The following is a 24,724-nucleotide window of genomic DNA, read 5'->3' on the forward strand; positions in this document are numbered from 1 at the left end:
CCAGACACCTGCAAACACTGGCGGGCAGGCCTGCTTCTGGGGTTACACAGGCCCGGGTGCAGCCACCAAATCTGTGTCGTGTTAGCTTGGCGATTTGAGACCAGGAGTATAAAACGGAGACGAGGACCCCTATTTCAAGGGCCACCGTGAGGGGTATGTAGGGAAAAACTGAGGAACCTATGCACAGGAAATACCCTCTCCGTGCCACCCCCACCCAGCCCCACGCCCCCACCCAAGTCTCACAGCCCAGTCCCCATCAGACGTCCTCCAGCGTCTCTTCCAGGAAGGACCTGGGGCCCAGGTGTCCCCACTTCTCTCTTTGAGATTGTTTTCCCCTGGGGAAAACAGATGACTCAAATCATCTCTCTGAGGCGTCCCATGGTGTCGCTCATAGAACTTGCTGGAACTAAGCTGGCCTGCTCCTCCTCGCCTTCTAGATGTGTCCAGGTCTTGAGTCCTCCAGAATTCTGGAGTCTTCTGCGCCCCCTAGGGTTTCGAAGCTCATCGCCAACCTGCCCCAACACACCCCCTCTAAGAACCAGAGCCCCTCCTGAGTGGAGGGGTTCTGTGCCTGCCACGTTGGCAAGGCCCAGAGAAAAGCCATTAAGGGTCATTACATTTTAGCATGAGCATTTTCATGTCTAAATCCCCTCTCGTTTCAATAACTCCACATGGTGCTGTGGTTACTCTCATTCTACATTTGATGTGGGAGATTTTCTACAAGGAGAGGCTGTGATGTGGGGTCCTGAGATGATGGAGGGCCCCCTGCCTGGGATGGACAGACTGCTACACCATCAACACTCATCACCCCCAGGGAGACTGCCCCTCGGCTTCCTGCCTTTGTTTTGGGAGTTCTACCCTTTCTGGTCCCCTGCCCTCCTAGCCCCTCCTAGGAGCCTTGAGACCCCCATCCCCACCCCAGTCTGTCATGCTAACATGCCCTTTGGGGGAAGTGATGCCTCCACTGTCCCTGCTGAAGGCCATTAATTCCAGAATCACCTCTGGCCACCTCCTAAGTACCTTGCAAATGTGGGCCACCCTTACCTCCAGTTTGGTGGGGGCAGAACAGGAGCGGGGTGGGGCCTGAAGCTGAAGCAGCTGTACCCCAGGGGCCTCCCCATGTGAATCCCAGCCAGGGTGGTCACTACCTCGAGGCACCTTTGAAAAAGCCACTTTTCTCTTATGCCTCAGTTTTCTTACCTGTAAAACAGTGACAGTGGTCCATATTCTATTTTCTAGGATTATACCAAAGACATCAGAAAACAGCTGAAAGCCCTACGTAAACCCTGAAGTTCAGTGTGGATGTAAAGAATCCTCCTTATGTACTGACCTTTCAAAATCACCTCCCACCAAGGCGCCATCAGGGCCCTGCTAGAACACCTCCAATGACAGGGACCTCACTTCCTTCCAGGGAAGCCCAAGCTTTCTGCCAGCAGCACTTGACCTTCGGAGATTCCTAGTGAGTCTGTGGCTGGATGACAAATTACATTAGGAGAAGAAATAGCTTCTCCGTGAACTTGGCCACTCCTGTGTTCTTATATTGCCTGTTCTTTTTTTTTTTAATGTTTATTTATTTTTGAGAAAGAGAGACAGAGTGACGGAGTGCAAGCGGGGGAGGGGCAGAGAGAGGGAGGGAGACAGAATCTGAAGCAGGCTCCAGGCTCTGAGTTGTCAGCACAGAGCCCGATGTGGGGCTCCAACTCTCGAGAAGGGTGAGATCATGACCTGAGCCGCAGTCAGAAGTCAGGCGCCTAACCGACTGAGCCACCCAGGGGCCCCTATTGCCTGCCTGTTCTTATTTTCCTAGTAACGTTCCTTTTGAAAAATGCTCAGCTTGTCCCAGTGGAATAAAGTGACAGAATGACCTGGCCCTACGGGTAGTAATTGGCGTGGCAAGAAGTTCAGGCTGGCAGGGCCACGTGGCATGGGGAGAGGGGGTTGAGGACCCCCACCCCCACCCCAAAGTCAGGGCCTGTTGAGAGGGTCATCAGGAAGAGAAGAGCCTGTAAGAGGTACAGCCCTTCACAGGCCATCCTCAATCCACACGGGGGAAGCCCTGGGCCTCGTGGGGTGGGTGAGGAATTCCTTGGGTACCACCAAGACCAGGAGGGAGTGATGGGCCCCCTTGAACGGGCAGCAGGGGGCTCAGAGGACAGGCTGTTTCTGAGACCTGGGGTAGTGTGTATTTTGGAGTGGGGGAGGGGCAGTCAGACTGTTTCTTACCCCCGCCCTCCCCACCACCACTTACACCGCAGACCGACCATGCCCTGTGGGGTGGAGGCAGATAAATGGTTTCCCTGTGCCCCTAGCCCTACCCCCTGGCTGCATACCCCTCACTCATCCCCTCCCTCAGAGAGGGATGGGGGTCAGGTCCCTGCCTGGCAGGATCCCCATCAGAGAGATAGTCCTCCTCCCCCTAGGAATGTGCGTGAAATCTCAGTAACTCTCTCCAGCTGGTCCTGACCTTGGAGGCGGCTCTGACAAACCCTGTGGTGGGGGTGAGCTTCTGGGAAAGTGAGCCTCTTCAGGATCCTTTTTTCTCTTAATGACAACTCAAGGTGTGAAGAGCCGGTGGGAGGGGCTGGGAGGCCTGGTGACACGGGGGAGAACATTCCAGATGGCCGAACATGGTGTGCAGAGTGCCATAGTCTCTCACACTGCACATGCTCACCCGGAGTGGGAGGCCTTGACCCCTTGTCCTAGAGCCCGCGCACCGCCCTACGCAAGTTGGGGTCTGTGGGTCACGACTGGCAAAGTATAGGGAAAGCTGAGGGCAAGGCTAAGAGGCCAACAGGCAGGATTAGAGCAGAGGTCGGAGCCCCGGCTGCCTGGGATTTGCCCAAGGAGCAGACATGTCCCTGCCCTCCTAGAAACAAAGCTTCCTAGCAGTAAGTAAGCACAGGCACCGGCTAAGGGCCTGAACATCCATTACCTCACTTACACCTGACAGCAACCCTGTTATTCCCATTTTACAGGTGAAGACACTGAGGCTCAGAAGGTTTCATAATTGCCCAAGATTATACAGCTACGTAAGCGGCAAACTCAAGACAGCTGGCCTGTCTTCCTCCGCAGATATACCTAGAAATGGAGGCAGCAGAGGGCAGGAAAAAGGCCCCAGTCAGGGTCCTCGAGGGGGCGGGTCAGAGCACTGCCCTGAGGAAGGGGATACCTGGGTTCCTGTCCCATATCCATCACCAGTGAGCTGCGTGACCCTGAGCATTTTCCTAAATTTCTCTGAGCCTCCACTTACCCACCTGGCAACAGAGGCAAAGGGGTGGAGGCTCAAATGAGATCATTGAAGTAAAAAGTGCATGCGTACGATAAAAGTGATACGCCAGTGTGGCCTCGGGGGTAACAGGGCCCATGGGGTTTGGGTAAAGACGCCAAGCTTCCAGGGACCAACATCATCACTGTCATTATCAGCACCAACATCACCGTCAGCAACAACATCATCACCATCAATTTACATTTATTGAATACTAATAACAAAACTACTGACCACGTATTACGTGCCGACTATGTGCCAATCACTGTGCCGAGCACCTTCCATAATCCGCGTCTGCTCGAGACAGGCGGAACGGAAGTCAGGGGTGAGGGAGACGAGAGGGAGGGCTACAACAACCTGGAGCCTCCAGGCTCCAACTAGGAGGTCTGAAGAAGGTGACTGCAAAGGGACCGCCAACCTGGGTTCAGAACCTAGCAAATTCTGTGGCCAAAGAGAAGGGGCTATTTGCGCTAATCCTGATACACACCAGGGCAGATACAGGGCTGAAGTGCAACGCAGTCCAAGGCAGAGGGAGCGACCCGGAGCCCACCCCAGGGAAGAGGCAGGCGGGGGACTCCCCCAGCTTCAACCCCAGCGCCAACCGAGGGCCACCTCAGGCTATAAGCTAACGGGCCAGGCCTCCTGCCTCTATAGCCCAAGGGAAGGCCAAGGCAGAGGCCTGGCTGAGTCCAAGGTAACCACTGGCTGGCTACATCAGTTCCAGGCCTCTGGGTGGGTTCCCTCACCTCCCTGGGTCAGAGGAAAATGCCTCCCGTAGGGGCCGAACTGGAGAAGAGAGGGATACGTCTGCTCCCGGGCAAAGGGGAGGAGATTTCCACAATCTCCAAGTGGGGCACTACAGCAACCACCCAGGAGTCCCGGGAAGGAAGAATTGAAAAGAGAGAGAGACGCAGAGAGCTGGAGCAAGCCGGAACGCACAACCAGGCTGTGCGAAGGGATATGCGGCCTGGCAGGGAGTTCATGCGGGGCCCTGGAGGGCAGGCTGGGAGCTTGGTCTCGATGCCAAGCCCACAGGGCTACAGGGATACCAGTGCTGGTTCCCTAGTGCAGAGGGCTGTGCCAGAAGCTCCCTGCCCCTCACTGTCCCAGGCTCAGTGGTGCCCTGGCCTGTGCGGTCAGAAGCCCCCTATCGCCTGTGGATCAGGACCTGTATTCTCACAGTTGATATTCTGTACGGCGACAAGATTAAAACGGATCTTGGGAGCCCTGCCTCCGCCTGGCACTTAGAAATGCGGGGTACCCATGAGACTGCTGGGGGGCCTTCAGACCTTCCCGAGAGGGGAGAGTGGTCCAGAGCGCCCTCGCTCAAGCCCTTGCCACCCGCCTCTGGCCATCGGGAAGGAGCCACTCCTGCACACCTGGGCTGGGGAAATAGCCAGATGGACTCTGACCCACCAGGCAAGCCCTAGGCAGTATGCCCCTCCTCCACCGGCTTGTCCTACCTTGGGGCACTGGGGCCAAATCCAGACACCAGCCTCCTCTAAACTCCTGGTCCCCCAGAAACACCTGTTGTGCCTGCGTCACAGGATGCTGAGGGTGCCCCCCCCCCCCAGGACAGCTCTGTGAGCAGAAGGGCCGGGTGCTGCCCCGAGTGGCTCATTAAGAGGCAACCACAGGGAGCCCTGGTCAGTCCAGCTCCTGAGAAGGCAGTGTTTCTGTCCCCAGGCAGGGGCAGCAGGAGAGAAGGTGCTACATCACTTCCGGGTAAAATCTAAACCTCTGAGTGGGGTCTGCCTCCACCCCTGCCCCAGATTCCTGTCCTGCCTGTCTCCCCTTTCCCATTTCCCATTTCCCAGCAGATCCAGTCCTTGGAATTTCTTTCATACAGCCCACGTTTCACACACGTGTCCCTGCACCGCTCCTCACGCTGCCTTCAATGCTCGTCTCCTTTTCTCCTGGTAAACTCCTCGTACGCTTTCAAAACCCTGCTCAAAAGGCCCCTCCTGTGTGAAGCCATGAACTCCCGGAGCTAATCACTCTCTTCTCTACACCTGTCCTGGGCCTTGGACAGACTTGTTTTGAGGAATCACAAAAGACGGTGCTTATTTGTGTACATTTCTGACCCCCCCCCCCCCCGCCCCGAGCCAGGGGCAAGCCCCCCAGCACCTGTCACAGCGCTTGGCACCATAGAAGGTGCTCGGGACAAGTTTATTGAACTGAAGGAGGGGCAGTGGGCGGAGCAAGCGAGCACGCTGTGAAGTCACTGACCTAGGGCGGGTGTTCAGGACCGCTGAGATCTGGCTGAGAGTCAGCGTGGTGGGGAGAAGCAGGCTGGGATTATTGAACATTGGGTGGGATCCGAGCTCCTCACACTCCCCACCCTGGGGCCTCAGGGCAGAGGGCAGATCTGGTTTGAAGAAGAGCCAAGAAGCCCCTGACCGTCCCTGGCCTGCAGTCCCCCAGACTGGAATCTAGGTCTGTGTTTATGTCCTACCTGGGGATTTCACTTGCTCAGTCAGAGGGCAGGAAAGCCAGGTGTGATGTCACCATGTGACAGGTGAGAACACGGAGGCTTGGAGATGTCACTGGCGTGGCCCTAGATACAGGCCAGAGGCAGGTGGTCCTTGGGGCCTGAGCCAGGGCGAGGGCAGGCGCTGCCTGGGGAGGGGCTCCTGGGTCACAGAGACACCAGGCCCTGCGGACAAAAGGAGAAAGAGGGATTTCAGAAGTCAACCTTGTCCAATTCCAGCTGTGGCGTTCCTGGCTGTGGGACTCTGGACAACCAACTTGACCTCTGTAAGCTTTCTCAGTAGGATAAGGCCAACACAACCAGCCTCAGCCCAGCACCCAGCCCGCCTCCCAGGAGATGCTCTCCGGATCCTCCTCCCTCGTACACTGATCCCCCCTCTCCCAGGCCCTGCACTTCAGCCCCAGCCAGGCCCCGCTGCCTGTAGGTGACCAGCCCTGCCCTCAAGCCTGTGGAGCTGGGGCTGGGGGAGCAGATTCGTTCCGGTGTAACCAGAGAATGTCTGAGGGCTCAGTGCCAGGGCTCCAGCTGGGGCCAGCGCTGGGCCCCCACCTCACAGCTGTCAAGGGGAGGCTCAGACACAAAGCAACCCAAGGCGAGGGGGTCGGTAGAGATGTGTCTGCCAAGGGGGGTGGGGGAAACCGCTTCTTGCCATACGAGGGACCAGGATTACTAAGAAGACCCGCAGCCTCATCAGAGAATGTCACACAGATGCAGGTTCCGGTGCCCACCCTGCCACTGACTGGCTGGGTGACCTTGAGCAAATTAACCTCTCTGAGTCTTGTTTTCCTCCTTGAGAGTAACATTTATCTAATTTTATAGGCTTGATGTGAGGATTAAACCAACCCCACATCAGCCCAGGTGCCGGGCCCAGACTTCAGGCCAATCTCTTCTCCTTGTCTTTCCTTAGTCTCCATTTCTCATTCTTCCTCTGCTATTATTTCTTCCACCAGGGGGGCACCTTCCAGGGGGATCAGGCAGGGCCCAGGGGCTCTTGGGATCTTGCACTCCTATTTTGTGAGGGTGGGACATGCAGAGAGGGCAGCTGGGAGGGAACAAAACCAGAGTTATCCACTCTGGTCCTGGCACCTTTGAGGCCTTGCCCACAGCATCCCACCCATTATGATCCTTTCCCCGATGCGCACACTGGCGCATTCACAATCTCACTTACCATGTTATTGTCTGTACTGTAAGCACGACAGAAGGCCCCTTAGAAGGACAGCTGCCTCCCTCTTCTGCTAAAGTGGCTCCAGAGTTCCAGGGGGAGGTCACCTGGAAGCAGGGAGCCGAGGCAGGGCCGATGTGAAACTGTCTCTCCCTCCTGCCCGGATTCCCCCATGGGGTTGCCCCCAAGCCCCATGGTGAGCTGGCTGTGGGAGGAGAGAAACCTGAACCGTGTGAGCCAGACCCGGTACCTGTGCTAATGCCCCTTTGTTCATCTCCCCCACTGCTCTGCCCACCCAGTCCTTTGAAGTGCCAGCCTGCCTCCGCTGTGCGGAGAGGAAACGGGGAGATAGGTTTGGGTTGTGCCCCCAGAAACAGAATTCCCAGGTCCAGTGCAGAGGGGCTGAAGACTCTGTACCCCCTGGTGGGAACGGAGATTCCAAGGGACAGGCGGGCTCAGAAACTGCCAGCTGCCTTTGTTCAAGCGAGCATTGACTGATTCGTCAACCCTTCCGGAGAACTTCCCACATACTAGGTGCTGTGCAGAGGACTAGGGGGACAGAGGCTAACCAGACACGCGTTCATGGTCATATCAGAAAAGGAAGATGCCCATTCCAGCGAAGGAGAAGGGAGGGTTCCCCCAGAGGACTGGTTGGCCTGGCGAGGAGGGTGCATGAGAGAAAGAGCCTGGTGGAGAGAGGGAGCAGGGGACACGCCCCCCCCACCCCCACCCCCCCACCCCCGCCTCACCACCGCCACTGGGAACTGCAAGTAGCCTGGGTGGGCTGCACAAGCCGAGCCATGGGAAGCACTGAGTCACCTCCTCCAGAATGATCAGGGTCCAGGTCAAAGCCTTGAAGCTCAGACACTTCGCTGGGGCCACGAGGGCCTCTTGGAAAGTTTTAAGCAGGGATGTAGCCTGATGAGTTTTGATTTTAGAAAGATCACTCAGGCTCAGGGTGGAGAAGGGCTCAGAGGGGACAAGACTGGGAGCAGGGAGGCTAGGTCCGCAGCTCAGGGGATGCTGGCGGTGTGGACCGGCGGGGCGGCACAGGGAGCCAGGGAGGCGCAGCCGTACTTGCGAACTGTCCACGAGGCAGAAGGAAGATGAATCGGACCCAGCGGCGTTCAGAGGCAGGGCCTGTGCCTCTCTGTTGCCCGGCACCAGAACAGTGCCTGGAACGCAGCAGAGGAGCAAAGAAGTGCCTGCAAAACCAAAGGAGAAGCAGAGTTGGAAGACGGCAGGGGAGGAAGCAGGAAGGTTTGAGGATAAAGAAGAAAGGCCAGGAAGGAGGGTGGGGTGGGTACTAAGATGCTACGGTTTGGAGCAAAGGGGGCAGGTTTGTTTAACTGATGGTAGTTATCCCCACCCAGGGGGCTGTGACAGTCAAGAAGAGACGGTGCTGGCACAGGGTCCAGGGTGTCTGGAGTCCCCATGATACACACAGACACTGCCCTCCCAATGGGGCCACAGCCCACCGGCTGGGGATGGACAGGAGCCCAGCCAGAGAGGGGCTGCGGACTCGCTGGGAGCCAGGCTGGTGCTGAGGTCTCCCCCGGGCACCGCCTCAGTCAGGGCACTGGGATGGAGCAGAGAGAGGCAGATGCTTGTCAATCCTGCTTCAGGAAAATTGGCTCCGTGATGTTTATTGCAAACTGCAATTTAGCATCCCTATTCAGGTGCTCTTGTGTTTAATTATATATAATACGGTGCAGGGAGGAAAGAGGGGAGGAAGCATTTATGATTTTCCCACCAGTCCCTTCCTCCCTGCATGATGTAAGGGTCAGAGGTGAGAAATGGAGCCCAGCAGAGGGAGGGAAAAGAAAGCCTGGCGTGGCCGTGGCCTTGCATGCCAACCTGGGGCAGCAGGGCCGGGCCAGAAAGCAGCGTGTGCTCCCCACTTTCCTGCCATAGACGCCTTTCCAGCAGCCCCGTGGCGTCTTTGCCCTCAGGGACAGCCAGTGGCTCTGGCTCAGGCTGGGAAATCAGTCAACAAACCTTCACAAGCCCCCAGGACGCCTTGCTTTCCCAGGCCCAGAGAGATTGGTTTGCCCCACCCACCACAGAGCAGGTGGTGAGGAGCTCCTGCACCCCAGCCCCACTCCTGACCGTGGGGCTAATGCTCCTGGGAGAACAGCCAGGTATGTCCAGACAGCCCCCGGGGCTTAGGCGGAGGCCCTCTGAGTTCTTCAGCTTCCACGCTGGACAAACTTGGTTTGCCACCAACCCAGGGTCCCCCTGCTATCTCGGCGTTTCTGCCTTCCCTCCAGTCCTCCCTCCCTCCCCAGAGCTGGGAGGGCAAAGCACCAATTAGTTCATTTGCTTGTTTAATTGGGTAGGGAGGGGAAGAAAATTAAACTCCTCAACAGGAATCTTCCCTGCAGGGCCAGAGATAGAATTAGGGGGTGGGGACCCCCATCTCTGAGCACCCCTCTGCCTGCCCTGGCTCCCCACCCCCCACCCCCATCTCCATGCCCCAGATCCCCAGATCAGAGTCTGAGATTATGGGGCCCTGGGGAGCCAGAGTAGGAGGTCTACCCCACCCTAACTGGGCCAGCCCCTCCCAGAACTGGAGCGGGATGGAGGAGGGGCACGACAGGGGAGGGCGAGGGGGACCAGGCTGGGGCATTGCCTCAGGGTCTGGTTCTCTTGCTTTGTGCCCACCTCTCCGACTCCGAGAGTCCTCTCCCTCTCTTTCTCTCTCTCTCTCTCAACCTCTCTCTCTCTCCACCTTCCTCTCTCGGCTCTAGAAAAGCCCCTCCCCCAGGAAGACCCTGGAAATGTGGCCAGGTTTCTAGGGGGTACCGTGGCCATTGTCCTCATCCTTGGCGTGGCTCTTGCCATCTTCATACTGCATCACCGACAGCAGAAGAACCAAATGGAGCCGGACTGTGGCGGGTGAGTGTTGGCAAGCCCACCCATCGGCCCACCCAGACGCCCCCTTTCAGCTGCCGCTGCCCTTTCTGAAAAGTAGGTGTGCGATTCTAATCCACGGTTTACAGATGAGGAAACGAGGCACACAGGTTAGATGCTTTACACACGTTTACCCCAGCCGCTGACAAAGGGTGAAGGCAAAAGTCCATGATGAACGGAATGTCAACATGTTAAGTAAAGACAGGATCAGAAATAGTATCATGCAAGCTATTTTGGAGCATGAGGTGAAAGGAAAAATCAGTAATACTAATCCTACTTTTTAAACTTTTATTTTTTTTTTAAGTATTTTTATTTTTGAGAGAGCGTGCACGCACGCGCACGCACATGAGCGGGAGAAGGGCAGAGAGAAGTGGGGGACAGAGGATCCAAAGCAGGTTCTGTGCTGACAGCACAGAGTCCAAGGTGGGGCTTGAACTACCAACCATGAGATGGTGACCTGAGCCGAAAGCAGACACTTAACCAGCTAAACCACCCAGGCGCCCTTCTCCTACCTTATTTTAAAATGCTGGTATTTTGTTTGTCTTGGACTTTTTTGCATTAATTTTATTTTTAAATATATTGTATTCAACTATTATTTATCGTGATGACCGAGATTTCTGGGGCCCCCCATAAGCTTTGCACTTGAGGTCTTGCTCCCGTCACCCTGGTCATAGCCCAAATGCATCCTCGGGATTTCCCACTGTCCTCCAGGCCAGGACACCGGAGTCTCACACGGTTCCCATACCCGGGCTGGAGGGAGGGACAGGCTGGGCTGGGGGCAGAGATGCCCAGGGAGATAGGAGGGGCACTCTCAGCCTCTACCCAGCTATGCTGAGTAACCACACCCCAAGCTCAGACCATCTGGAAAGCTGCCTGGGAGCAGAGCACTGGGGGGCCGTCAGGGACCAGGACTGTCAGATGGCCTGCCTGGAACAGAACCCCCTATGTGAGCTTTATTCTGTTCCCCCAGGACTTCAATGCCCTCCTCCCAGAAGCTGGAGCCTCCCCACCACAGGCAGAGCCACCTTGCACCTGAGGACATCCAGGTGGGCCTGAGGCCCTGGAATGGGGGGCTGGGGAGGAAAACTGGGAGATGGCCACCTGAAGGCAGAGCCCTCCCACATGCATGGGCCTCTAACCAGTCCCCAGCACGATGCTAGCCCTGGCCAGTTCCCAAAAGGCCAGGCCTGGGTGAGAGGCCATGGCCCAGGCTTTCCCCTCCCCCTACAGAAATGACAAACTAGGATCCTCCCTCCCTGCCCAGGGTCCACAGGGGAAGCTCTTCCTCCACTGCTCGGTGCATTCATTCATTAAAAAAAAAAATCAAGTACCCAGCAGATGCCTGACCCTGTGCTGATCACTTGTGCCTCCCAGACAGCCACGAGCGTGGTGAGTGCCAGGATGGGGATGCATGGGAACCAGACTGGGGGGGTCCAAGACGGCTGCAGGGAGCAGGGTGCAGGGAATAGGCCGGGTAGCCAGCCGCTGGCCTCCTTCTCTTCCAGATTCTCCACCTGGAGCCAGGGAAGCAGCAGGTGCAGAAGAAAAAGAATGCAGGTGCAGAACAAAAAGAAATGCAACAGCTGGTCCTGCAGACCCCCTACTATGACCTGGGAACCTCCCCCTCCTACTGCCCCTCGGTAAGGACCACCGAACCTCCGGGAGGGTTCCCCAAACCCAGCTCCATTCAGCCTGGCCACAAGCCCAGCTGCCTAGAGGGAAAGAGGGCAGAGGAAGCCCAGGAGATGGGGCAGGGAGGGCACAGGTCAGCCCACTAGGGAGGGGAGGGGTGGCCCTTCATGGTGGCAGCGGGTTCCCTGGGCAAAGCGGGGTCTCGGATGCTGACAGACCAGGGCAGGAGAGTGGGGGTCCCAGTGGGGTGGAACCCCAACCTGAAGCCCAACTCTCTCTCCCCCAAGCCCCGCCCTCCATCTCTGTGTCCTGCACCCCAGTCCTCCGTCCTGCCAACGACCACCCAAAAGCCAGCAGCGGCCCCTCCTCCTGGCCCCACTCCCAGCCGCTCAGAGGGCCAGCGTCCACTTGAATGGCTGCCATCTCTGCCCACAGCTTCTGCCTTTCAGCAGACATGGGGGCTGGGCGGCCCCTAGACGCCACCAGCCCAGAGACCCAGGCCAGACCACCTGGGCCCAAAGATAACACATTCTCTCCTGGCACTGGTGGGAGAACCAGGCCTTTGTCTTCAGGGCACAGCCATCCTCCCTCTCAGCTGGGAGAGCCAAAGTGAGCCCATCTTGAGATGCCAAATCCAGCCCCTGGTGGGGGTAGCGTTCCCAGGATGCCAAGCCCAGAGGACCAACCTATCCCCTACCTTCTGATTCTATGCAGGGGGTAAGGAGACCCCCAGCCATTTATTGTTCCTCAACCAGCCTAGAGATTTGGAAGCGAGCTAGGACACACTGGGGACACAAAGTCCGCTCCTTAGACAGCAGCTAGACAGCCCCTTCCCAAGTGAGGGTGCACGCCCAACCCTGTGTCCCAGGCTACACTGCGTGGTCCTGTCAGTTCCAACAGAAGGGATCATAATGGCGGCATGAGCAGTTGCTATGTGGAGAGGTTCCAAACACTATTCTATTCAACCCTCACAACAACCTACATTGTTAAGTCCTGTTATCGCCCCATTTTCTAGAGGAGGAAACTGAGGCTCAGTGGAGTTGTGAGGTTTGTCCAAGATCACCCAGAGAGCACTGGGAAAAGCATTATTCAAACCCCTGGTCCTCTGGCTCCCAAGTCCAGGCCCTAACCACGCAGCAGCCACTAGGATGAGCAGACCGGTGGGGAGTTCACCTAAAAACAGGAGCCTCGAGACTTGCGGAGCCTCTGGGTGGGAACCAGCTGATGCAGAGCATCCTTCAGCCCCAGGCTTCCTGTCTGAAACAGAATGCCCAGCTCTACTGCCTGGCTGTCCCTCAGCTCCAGGGACCCAGAGAGCACACAAGCCAGCCCCTGAGAGCTCGGGTCTGGCGTTCTGAGTTCAGTATTGGGTGTCACTTTGGGCCACCCAATAAACACAGAGATTCAGCTCACCCACCCCTTCCTCCGGACGGTGAGAAAGGACATTCTTCCCAGGCCTGAGCATGGTTAAGGTAGGAGGGAGTGCAGGGACCCTGATATTTCCAGAAAGGAGAAAGCCATGCCCTGTTTAGGATTCTCCAAATCAGCCTCGCTCCTCAGCTCAGGCCCTAGCCAAGAATCCGTAAACTTGTCAGAGCCCTGGGTGGACAGAGAAGTGGGGAGGGAGGGAAATAAGCAGAAATGGGGGTGGGGGGAGGGCTGAGGCACAGGGGGGGGAGAGGCTAGTGATTTAGAAAGTCACGGAAGCCTCCAACGGGATCCCCTGAAGAGGGGCCCAGGCTCAGCATAAAAATCGCTGTGATGTAACGGGACAGCTGCAGCTGGCTGGCCCCAGTCCCCACTAACGACTTCCCAGTCCTGGGCTCTGACTGCTGCCCCCTCAGCCTGGCACACAGAGCCCTCCCTGGGGGCACAGGAGGGGCCGGACAGCTCAAGGACAGCCCCACCACCTCAGCCCCCCACAAAGCACACTTACACACACACTTACACACTTACACACACACACGCCCTCTCTCGTACAAGCCCCTCACCCCAGGACAGCCCGCCTCGGCCCCGCACCCCCAATCACACTCCCCCTGCAACCTCCCTCCTATAAGCTCCAGGCCTCGGCACGTGGCTCCGACCCTGTCCCCTCCCTTCTAGCCCTCCCTCCCCGGCCTCTGCTCATATCGGATTGAAGGAAACCCCGACTGAGCTTGTGCATTCAAGAAACACAACAAGACCACTTGGGACACAGAACAGAGCGAGCCAACCTCTACCCATCAGCCACGGCGCAGACGGGGCCAGATGATGGGGACATCTACAGTCCCGAACCCAGAGGCCACGCGACTAGGGCACTGGGGTGGATGCGTGCGCGTGAGAATGGCCTGTAGGGTGGCGTAGGGAGGTCAACTCTGGTGTCCTGGGGAGGCAGTGGTGTTGTCGCCAAAAGAAGTGTAATTCCTTTTGGCTCACAGAGCAATTACCGGGCCGGGAGAGGATTTATCCCCGGCGCTCTGGCCTGTTGGCAGGTGCAGCTTGTATACAAGTCACATTATTGATGTCGTCATCAATTCTCTTCCCAACAAGTGGTGAGAGGGAGCCAGGCAGAGAGCATGCACTGTTCGCAGAAGCAGGGCTGGGGAGGAGAGAGAGAGGGCTGCAGGGGGTCCAGGGGCCCAGCAACTAGAGCCTGGGCGGCCCAGTCCCCGTGCTGCACACACACCCAAGGGCACTGACCAAGATGGCAGCACAGCCCTCAATTTCTATCAAGGTTCCTGGGCTAGGAGTCTACTCACGTGGCAGGTACCATTGGAAGAGCTTGGTGGCTCCGGAGGCTAGAACTCAGGAAGGACTCCCAGAGGCTCCAGAGCAGAGCCACGAACTCTACGAGAGCCAAGAGGAGGAGACATTGCCTTGTCTCGAAGGAGAGACAAAGCCCAGGCTCAGAGCAGAAGACTGGACACAAAGACCTTTGGAGGGACGGAGTTCTGAAACTACTGTGTCTCTCAAGAAGGAGCCACCCAGATGGGATTAGATGCAGTGGGGCGTGGGGGGGGGGGGGAGGGCAGCTGTGAGGGACCAAGGAGGGAGCAGGCAGGGAGAGTTGTCAGCCCCTGCTTCAGGCCTGACACCTGGGAAGGGGGTGGGGAAGGAAGGAGGGTTGGGTGCGAAGAGTCTCGGCTGGCCTCACGTTCTACAAAAGTTTGGGGCAGGCCACAGAGTCCTGGAGCCACAGTCACCCATTCACTGCTAGCAAAGTCCTGCCCCCCGCAGGAATGGTCCCGCACGGGATCCCCGCCATGCTCAGTCCTTGGTGGGAGCAGCCGGAGGGCTGTGACCTCAGCACAGACACGGCGAGGGATCCAGCTCCGGCTGCGTCAGCCACACTGCCCACAGCAGCCCTGAGTGGCACATGTCCACGGCCGCCATGGTCCACCCTGGCACCACGGAGGTCTGCTCCGTGCCACGCGGGCCCCTCTTCCTGAGGGACGTAACCCCTGTTGCTCCAGAAGATCTCAGGGTCACAGCTGGTACGCATCTGTCCTTTCCACACCCCTTCTAGATTCCTCTCCCTCAGCTACCGCCTCAGCAGGTCTACGGTGGCTTTCCCAGTGCTACGACCCAAATCTTCATTCCTGAGGGGTCTGAGCCTTTGACCAGCACACCCTGCTCAGCCGGGGCCATTGCATGTGTCCATTCACCATTAAAGTAGAAGCCCCAGTAGTCACCTGTGCCCTGCACCTATCCCTCCCTGTGTGACAGCAGCCCCGCCTCCTCCTGCCGATCAGAGCCAATTAGCTCCACCAAGAAGGGCTCCACCAAGAAGGGTGCCTGGACACCAGCAGGCAAGTGCCCCGGTAGTAGCCTGAGCTCAATGTGCAGTGGGGCCCTCTACCCTCCAGGGCCCACGGTTGTGAGGCTGGGAAACACAGCTTCCCCCGCTGGGCCACTGGGAGTGATGGTCAGTGGGGCCACCCCTGTTTTCCCTTGGGTCTTCGGACCCATGTATTTCCCTGCTGGGGACACAGCACCCTATGGAGGCTTTCAAGGTATTGCCACCGAGCTAGCCCTTCTGCTGGCATTTGGATGGTCCAGCAGCTACAAATGGGGCTGCCATTCAGTTAAGCCTCTGGTAGTCAACAATCCTTCTCTGGGCTCCATCCAGTTTCTGTAGGGCAGAGACTATGGGTTAAACGGAACTAAGACAGAGACCACCCCTGTATCCTTCTGGGCTGTAATGACAGCATTAGTCTCTCCCCGACCTCAGCAATGACATCACTTTTGACTTGCCCTCTTGGCTGGTGGGGGCATTTCCAGGGGTTTCCACCTGGCTCTTGTCCCACAGACCAAGGGTCCAATGAGATATGAGCACGTCAAATGCCATGCCCCCTAGCAATGAATGTGCCCTGTTCTCTGAGGTCCTTGCCAGGGTGCTGAATCCCATGTCCTGCGAAGACACCCCCAAGTAAAAGCGTTCTTGCCTATCCAGCCTTGGTTCTGGCCCCTTTGATCCAGAACCCTCCAAATCCAACCCAGGAGCGCTAGCCTGGTTTCTGCCGGGACATGCCAGTTAATTCCTGCCACCGCATTCTCCCTGGGTGGCATCTCTCCTCTTTCATCAGGCCAGCTGTCCCCAGCTGGGTCACTCCAGACTTTATCTTCAGTTATCAGCCTGGCAGCCCAGAACAGGGGTGGGCAGCTCCCGAGGGAGGCACCTGTTGCCTTGCAGGGGGAAGACCCCCGCAGCGTCTTCCGGCCTGGAATGCTGCTCACTCTTGCCGGGGATGGGTGGGCCACCTGCGTGCTCTGAGGGGACACATCCATTTACTGTCACCTCAGTTCCCGAGTTCCAGATTTTCCCAGCCGGAGCCCTAGAATAATACACCTGGCTTAGCCAAGCATCTCTGGCGCTCTGTGATGCTTATTCTCAAATCCTGGATCTGCCCCGCTGCTGGGTCGGCTGCAGGTGGAGGTGGGGCCTCTCTATCACCCCCTACAAGGGCCTCCGGCTCTCACATTGAGCCCCTCGCTGTCGGTGACTCCCAGCTTCTCATTATCCCTAAGTGCCAACATCACCAAACCAGCCAAGTCCGTCACTTCCCTGACACTGCTTCCTGCACGTCTCCAGCGGCTGAATCACCGAGCCTGACAGAGCATCCCCTCCGCCAGGGTGCTTCTCCCAGGTCCTCACGGGTGAGAGCGTTACCGCCGGGCTCTGTGGCCTACTTTCCCCCCGCGGTGGGGCCTCCTTGCTGCCAGGCCCCAATGCCCAGGTTACCTGTTGCCACCTATCCTTCTCAGACCGTTCCCGGTGTCGCCGGTGCTAGTTCGAGGCCTCCTGAAAGAGATGACAAGATGTGATGGACGAGAGCTTCCCTGGGAGGGAAGGCCTGTGGAGGCCAAAGCAGAGGGGACAGAAGGCAGGTCTGGCCTCAACACAGGTCCGGCCCTGAGGAAGGAGTGGGGAAGAAGGGCAGAGCACGTGGCACAAATCTCAGGCTGCGGCACAGCTCTGTGAAAGCTGCCGCTGGGCCCGTGGGGAACCCTCCAGCCGGAGTCGGAGAAGTCCTGCCAGAACGGCCTACGCCAGCACCTGGCCCTGCTGCTCAGGGACGGGAACAGCAGGGGAAGCGTGCTCACCACAAATGCCACGGTGGATCCGGCAGGTGACAGCTGTCACCCAGCAGTGTTCCCCACGGCGGACCCGAGTGGTGTATTTCCAGGGCTGCTACAGTTTCAGACAAAACGGAGTATGGGACGTCCCGGGCATGGATGACCTTGGGGTGACCTCGGGATGGAGCCGGTGGTCAGGTTTCCCAGAGGCCCTCTCAGGGTGTGACAGCTACCAGTTCTCCGAACTCATCCCGGGAGGCGTGTGCCTTCCGGGACGGGCTGGTGGCCAGGGCCAGGCCTACAAGGTGCTCGTGCCAAGTGGGGCTCAGGTCACTGCTCTTTGCATCTTTGAGAAAGTTCTATCAAGGCTGAAGGCGAAGCATCCAGGGTTTCCAGGGGACCTCTCCCCGCCCCCCGGAACCCAGAACTGGAGAGCTCCCCTCCACCCCCCCGGGTGAGATGGCCCGGAACCACCTCTCGCCATCACCCCCAATCTCCCAGGCCTCGGTGGGGATCAGAGCCAAGGCTGCCCCAAACAGATGGCACTCGGTCGGGAAGGGTCCACACAGAGAAGTTTTGTGGACATGCTGGTCTCTGAGCAGACGGCCTCGGTGGGAATGCGCCCGGGCTCCCACCCACCTGAAGCACCCATCCCTAGGCATCTTCATGATGACGGGAAGGACAGGAGGCAGGGTCCATTCATCCCGCGGCACCGCTGGCGTGTGGAATGAGGACACCATCGATGTGTCCATCGCCTGCCTCCGCAGGATGGTGTTCACACCATCCGGGGAGGCGGCCACCCCTCCCATCTGGGGGAGTCCCCACTTGTGGAGTCCCAGCTCCTCTGGCCTCAGGGGCTCTCGGGGATGAGGCGAGTCTGCGCTGCCTCCAGGAGACCCCTTCCTCTCAGCAGCTGCTGCTCACACACTGCCCTGCTTGCCTCGAGCCCACCTTCCCGGCCCTCCACCTCAGGGCTTGGGAGCCAGACCTCCTGTCTCTTCAGCCTCGCCCCCCCTTCCTTCTGCCTCTAGCCTCCTGTGCCCTCAACCTCCTCCCTCACCTCCAGGCAGGCTCTGGAAACACTGGGGGCTGCAGAAGGAAAGGCGCTAGGGTGTCAGTTTCACTTCTGGGAAATCAGGAGCTAATTGCTCTAATCTTAGCCCTGCCATGTGTCCCTGACGATGGTCACTGATGGGCACGGGATGGGCGTTGCTGAAAGGCAGATGAAATCAGGACACTCAGCCTTCCTGCCATGCAAGCAGCCCAGCCAAGGAAAAGAAAATGGGCACCAGCCTAGGTCACAGGGGGTCGGCCTCCCATGGAGCAGAGCCCTCCACCTTGCCCCCAGGCTCCTGCCCTGCAGGCCCTGGGAAAGTCACCTCTTCCTCCACCCCTGTTCCGCTGACGGGACCATCTGTCTGTCTGCTTGAACACTGGCACCGAGCTTAGGAGGAGGCGCTGGTGAGGCAAGCTCCAGGGCTAAGAGCTGGCAGGGCCTCAGAAGTCACTGAGAGACCCTTTGATCTTGCTGAAGGGGAAACCAAGGCCAGGTGAGAGAGAGAGGGAGGGGCTCGGCCCAGCCACAGCGGGAGTAAACAGTAGAGCAGCAGCCCCTGCCCTCAGGTGACTCTTGTTCTAATAACCCCCCAATCCAAGTAAGAGTCAGAAGTAATGCAGTGGCCCCTTGCAGAGCTCAGGTACGAGCTGGAGCCCTAGGTTTCCATGATAGTGCTAGTTCACGTAAAATTTTCGTCCCCTGTTTTACAAATGAAAAACTAGGCTCAGTTGGCTCGCCTACTTGACCGGCCGCGGCAAGAAGCCCAGCTGAAGTTCAAAGCCAGGTCTTCTGACTTCAGGTTTCATTTGATGCCCCCACAGCTCTGCCAGTATCTTCCCTGTAACCTCAGGCACATCGCTTCCCCTCTGTGGGCCTCAGTCTCCGCCCTCCGCAAAATGAGAGGGTTGGCCAAAATAATCTCCCGGAGCCAAGCACAGGGGGGCTGGGGGCAGGACCCACTCTGCCTCCACTCACCCCAGAGCCCTCCAGTGATCTACAGGTGGTAGGGACAGCTTCGCAGAGCAGCACATAAATGCTTTGTGACCAATTTTGTAAACGCTTTTGCCAACCCCTGTTTTCTCTCTTGCCACTGATAGATTGCTTTTCTGGTTCTCTCTCTCCCTCCATACCTCACAATTTTCCACGGCCCCCCTTTCTCCCCCATGCACCCACCTCACCCCCACACCTCCCCATCTCATCCCGATGCCTGGCCCTGAGGCACTCTGTCCCTGTCCTTACCCACCTCGCCCCCTCCTGCACCTCTGCCTCATCTCTAGGGCTCTGGCCTAACGGACCCTGATCTCCGCTATGCAGAACTGGACACCTCAGCCCTGGAACCGGTGCCAGGGTCATGGACGACCGTGCCAGGGCCTGGAGAGGTTGTGGAATATGCCACCATCCAGCTGAGCCCACCCTAGCACATGACCCCTAGCCACCCAGCCCTACCTGTGGGCAACAGGTACATTCGGCCCTCCTCACTCTTCCCAGTGAGACAAACGCATGGAGGGCTGGAGAGAAACTGTGACAAAAAGGGGAGGGGAGGTGGGCCAGACAGGTGCAGAAGGCACCTGCCCCAGAGGCTGGGAGGTCTGCAACGTAGTCTCATTTCTGCCGTGAGTTTACTGTGTTACCTCGTGCATATAACTTCCCCCCTTGGAGACTCAGTTTCCCCCATCTGTGAAACAAGGAGGTTGGAACCAAGAATCGTTAGGGCTCCTTCCTGCTCCAACGGTCCCCAATTATCCTTCTGTGACTCCAATAGAGATACATTTCTCCCAGCGGCTGCCTCACTGCCGACATCACGGGTGACCTCTTAGCCCTCGCCCGGCACCTGGGTGCTCCACTTTATTTTCTAATCACGGGGCCCCCAAGGTCAAGGCTGCATGCTCACATCTCCTCTTGACCTCTCTTGGCTCAGTTGAGCAGCTGGATTCAACCAACCTTTACTGAACATCTGCTCTGTGCCAGGCACTGTGCTAAGGGCTCAGGGTTCAGAGATTCCTGCCCAAAGCAAGGTCCTGCCAGGGGCTCCCGGCAGAGGGGAGGGTCCTGAGCTCCTGGACTTAAAGAGGAACCGCTGGGCTCTGCAGGGGGTGGTGAGCAGGGCTCTCTCTGCAGCCTGGATCCTGGAGTTACATGGAGGTCACAGAGCAGAGAATCAGAGAGACAATAAGGAAAGTCACCAAACACGTGAGCCTCCCTGAGAGGTTAAAGGAAGCTCAAGACCCCTCAAACTAAGAAGCTGGAATCCCAGGGCTGGAGACTCAGGTCCAAGGGTTCACTGCTCCAGCAGCAGGTGAGGAAATCTGAGCTCGAGGCCCTGCGCTACGGGCTGGTGTGGGGATGCACAGGGTCGGGGAGGACAGAGAAAGAGACATGATGGAGAAGGTCAGGATTAGCCGGGAGAGAGATGGCAGTGCTGAGTGTGAGAAAAGTCCCACAAGGCCGCTGAGGGCTGACACTGGAGGGGGTAGGACCCAGGAGGGGACTCACTGGTGGCCCCCACGGCACATTTACTCCACTGTGTCTCGGGACCCAGAAGGGCCAGGACTCTGCTCCCTAGCCAACCCTGTTGTCCTCCACCCCCCTGCCTCTCAACACCCCCGTGCACTCCTGCAAGACATCAGCCATCCCCAGCCACCTCTACAGACAGAATTTCGCCTAGCCCCAAACCCCGCATTAGTGTGGGAAGGACAAGGACCCAAAGGGACGCAGTCTTCCCAAAGGCCCCTGCACAGCCGTCTTTGGAGATCCTGGCATTGTAATCGGCCATCTCCCTCCTCTGACTTGTCCACCCCACCGAGGAAGGGGTGCTGCGGGCATAATGAGAGGGCTACTTCAGAGCCTTCCTGTGAGGTCTGGGCCCCGGGAGGCCCACAGGGAGGAGGAGGGCGTAGTGAGAGAGAGACCGGCTTGGGTGGGGAGGGGGCAGGAAAAAAAAAAGGCATTAATCCCATAAATCCTAATTTGGAAGCCGTCCCAGCCCCTCTGAAGCACAGGGAATTGGGGCGGTTATAATCCTGGGTGCTCCTGGCAGAAACCCAGGACAGGGAGAGGTTGTGCCACCTCCCTCATCAGCTCTCACTTGCCGCCCCTCCCCCCCCCCCCCCCCCCCCCCGCCAACATTCCCACTGCCAGCAGAGCTAAGGGGTGTCGCCTGGATCCCACTGTGGGAGGGGACCCTGTTTGGGTCTGAAAGGTGCCGGGCCAGGTTCTGGGAAACAGAAGGCACAGGGCAGGGCCGGGCTCTAAGCTGCGGGTCTGGGGGGAGAAGGAGGCTGTTCAGCTGGGGAATTAGCCGGCTCCCAACCCCCAGCCCCCGGCGCCTGGCCCCTTCCCACCACGTGTTCTCACTTGCCAGCTTGAGCAGCCCCGAAGGAGGAACTGGGATGTCAGACAGGAACAGGTGCACAGCCACTCGGGCAGACCCTCCCCCTCACAGCGGGCCTGGGCCATGAACCCCAGAAGCCCAGGGGTGAGCACCTCACCTCCCCTCACCCCATCCCCTTGGACCATTTGATGCCCTCCACGAGGCCAGAAACGTGTTGGAACCTCTGGATCATTAAACCAACAATCAGCCAGTGACAGAAGTACCCAGAGAGAGGTGCCTCCCCTGGGAGAAGGGGGCACGGCGGGTGAGGGGCAGTGGGCAGAAGAGGCCAAAACCTGGGGCCCCACGGCCCGCACCCCCTTCCCAGGCCTCCCTCCCCGGTCCTCAGGCAAACTCAGCCTTTTTGCCCTTTCTCCGGCCCCGGGCCTGGCCGGTCTCTGTCTGCCCCCAGCGTCTCTGGTTTGGGCGCCCCCCCCAGTGTCTCTTCCCCACCAGCCTTTCACTGTCCCGTCCACCAGCTCCTCTCTTCCCGGTTCTCATTCACACATCTGTTCCTCACTGCCCCCTCCCCCAACCTTCCCTTCTCTCTCCCACCCCAGCTTCTCCCGCCCTTTCATCTCCCCCTTCCTGGAGCTCACCCCACTAAAGCTGCCGGCTCCAGAGGCCAGGACTTCAAAAGGAGATCAAAGCTGGGTTCCCCCATCAAAGACCAGGCTCTGCCAGGAGCACCCCCCCTTAGACCATAACTCTCCCTGACAGGCCAGAGTCCCACATCCCAGCACCCCAGGAAGCACATTCTCGGCCAGAGCCCCATGCTGGAAAGGCTGCTGTGTTTGTTGGAAAGTTCCCAGCACTTGGGATTCAAAAAACTAGTGGAAACCCAATACAGTGAGCCCCTTACTGGCTGTGTGACCTTGGGCGGGTCACCGAACCTCTCTGACACACAGCTACATTGTCTAAATGGGCTATCGTAGGGGCGCCTGGGTGGCTCAGTCAGTTGAGCATCCAACTTCGGCTCAGGTCATGATCTCACAGTTTGTGGGTTCGAGCCCCGCGTCGGGCTCTGTGCTGACAGCTCAGAGCCTGGAGCCTGTTTCGGATTCTGTGTCTCCCTCTCTCTCTGCCCCTCCCCTGTTCACGCTCTGTCTCTGTCTCAAAAATAAATAAACAGTAAAAAAAATGTTTTTAAATGGGCTATCATTCATCTTACAGGACTATCAAATGGATTAAAGGAGGAAATTCAGGTAAATATCTAGCACTAGGCCTGTCTTATAATAGTAGGTGCTCAATAAATTGTTGCTTTGACTATTGCTGCTAATACAAAATCCTCCAGAGATGAGAAAATGTAGAAATGAGAACAGAGGTGTCCAGGGAGTGAGGCCTGCTGCTACCTCAAAAGACAGGGGTCCAAGCATCTCAGTTTTGGGCCCCGAAGGAACCACTCCATCTGGATCCCGCTCACCGGCCGGCCGGGGCCTCAAGAGCATGAGGCGGCCACTTGGAAGCCGCCTCGGCTTTGTCTCCAGCCTGGGCTCTCCTGCCCAGGCAGCCCCTTCTCCCCAGCCTCCGGCCCGCGTCCTTGCTCTCAGCCTGGGCCCAGCCCCACATCCCTCAAGGGGATGATGGCGTCTAGATGGGGTGGGAGGTGGGGCTAAGAGGCCAGGGCTGCATTTATGAAACTTTTCTTGGCTCTGAACATCAGAGAACTCCAAGGAGGACGTGACTTGAGTAAGTCCCTAAACCTCCTGAAGCTTGTTTTCTCATTTGTAAAATAAGGGGTGAGCTGCTTCAAATCCCCCTTTGGCTGCAGACTGTGCATACATTATAATTTTAAAGAACCGAGGAGGTAGAACTCAAGGCTTTCTGAGCCCCTCAGGACCAGGAGACTAGAAGCCTATCTTCAGCCCACACTGCTTCGACAGCCGGCAGCTGTGGCCACTCAGCATCCCTGCCGGAGCCTCTGCTGGTCCGGTTTCACCAGGAAGCAACCGAGGCTCGGGAGAGGAATGGGCCTGCCCCCTGTTCCCGTGTACCATCTGATGGGGACGATTCTCCCCAGGTTGGAAATGGGCATATGGGAGCTCGGAGCCAAGGAACACAGGTCAGGCTCTGTGCCGCCGGCCTGCCCCACAGCCCGGGACTCTTCCGCCCCCTCCCCACTGCCCAGCACTGGCCCCACCCTACACGTCTGCCCCCGCTTATACCCCCAGTCCCAGGGCTCCCCAAGGCAGCATCCCACCCTCCGGATCACCGGCCCCCCGACACACTGAGAAAAGCGACCTCCTCCTTCCCAGCTTCCTGGCTCGGCAAGCCCTCCCTTGCCTGCCCCCATACACACACCAGGGTCCCCTAGGTGTCGAGGGCTGGGCCAGAGGTGCCCAGCAGCCTGTGCTAAGGGACGAGTTCCACACCTGTGCTTTCCAGTACACAGCCACTGGCTGCGTACTGTTCCTCACTGTGACGTTACTCCAACTTCGTTCCAACCTTAACAGACACATGCAGCTAGGGGCCGCCGCACCGATCTACACACAGCGGCACCGCCAAAGGGTCTGGCCTCTGCCCCTCTCCTCAGCGGGCACATTCAGCAACGGACACTTCTGAAGCGGGCCCATGGGATGTTCAGGGTGATGAGGCGGGCAAGAAAAGTTCCTGCTCCCCGAATTCCAGGCCCCAGGGCAGCCTCATCAGTTGAGCCCCGAGTGGCCACTACCCAAATGTGGCCAGACGCAGGGCGGGGTGGGCAAGTGGAGGGTAGAGCGCTGCCCTGAGGGGCACAGATTGGGAACCCCCAGGCCTGAGCCCCACCCCCCTCCCAGGCTGCCTTTTTTTTTTTTTTTTTTAATGTTTATTTTTGAGAGAAACAGCATGAGCAGGGGAGGGACAGAGGATCTAAAGCGGGCTCTGTGCTGACAGCGGAGAGCCCAATGCGGGGCTCGAACTCGTGAACCGTGAGATCACGACCTGAATGGAAGTCAGATGCTTAACTTATTGAGCCACCCAGGCGCCCCCTCCCAGGCCTTCTGATTTGAGTCTTCCCTTCCCTTCCCAAGGACAGCCTTTGCTCCCGGGACACCTCACCACCTCAGGTGTTCTTTCCTTCTCTCTAGACCTGGAAGAGTAGGAGACCCAGGTCCACACCTGGAAGGGTCTTGGGAGCCAAATGGCCTGAGTCTTATGTTTAATATCACGGGAGGCCAGGAGCCACACAGGCCAGACAGGGCAAGCGGGCCAGGGGCAGAGAGGGAGGGGAAGCCTTCCCCAGAGCCTGCCAGGCTCCTCCACTCATTAGGCAGAAGCACTCTGGCCTCAGCTGTCTT

At 58.2% G+C, this 24,724-nt stretch overlaps 1 long non-coding RNA gene across 6 annotated transcripts in view; it reads right to left on the reverse strand.

Annotated features, from left to right (window-relative positions):
* The window catches only part of LOC106983908 (uncharacterized), a 285,065-nt gene that overhangs the window by 50,899 nt on the left and 209,442 nt on the right, over positions 1-24,724 (reverse strand). For all 6 annotated transcript variants that reach the window (XR_008290624.1, XR_008290622.1, XR_008290619.1 and 3 more), the window contains 3 exons: positions 7,996-8,123; positions 6,925-7,025; positions 5,721-5,921 (listed from right to left, as the gene is read on the reverse strand). This is a non-coding gene — a long non-coding RNA (uncharacterized LOC106983908). The remainder of the gene's footprint in view (positions 1-5,720; positions 5,922-6,924; positions 7,026-7,995; positions 8,124-24,724) is intronic.

Source organism: Acinonyx jubatus, chromosome D1, assembly GCF_027475565.1.
Source record: "Acinonyx jubatus isolate Ajub_Pintada_27869175 chromosome D1, VMU_Ajub_asm_v1.0, whole genome shotgun sequence".
NCBI lineage: Eukaryota > Metazoa > Chordata > Mammalia > Carnivora > Felidae > Acinonyx > Acinonyx jubatus.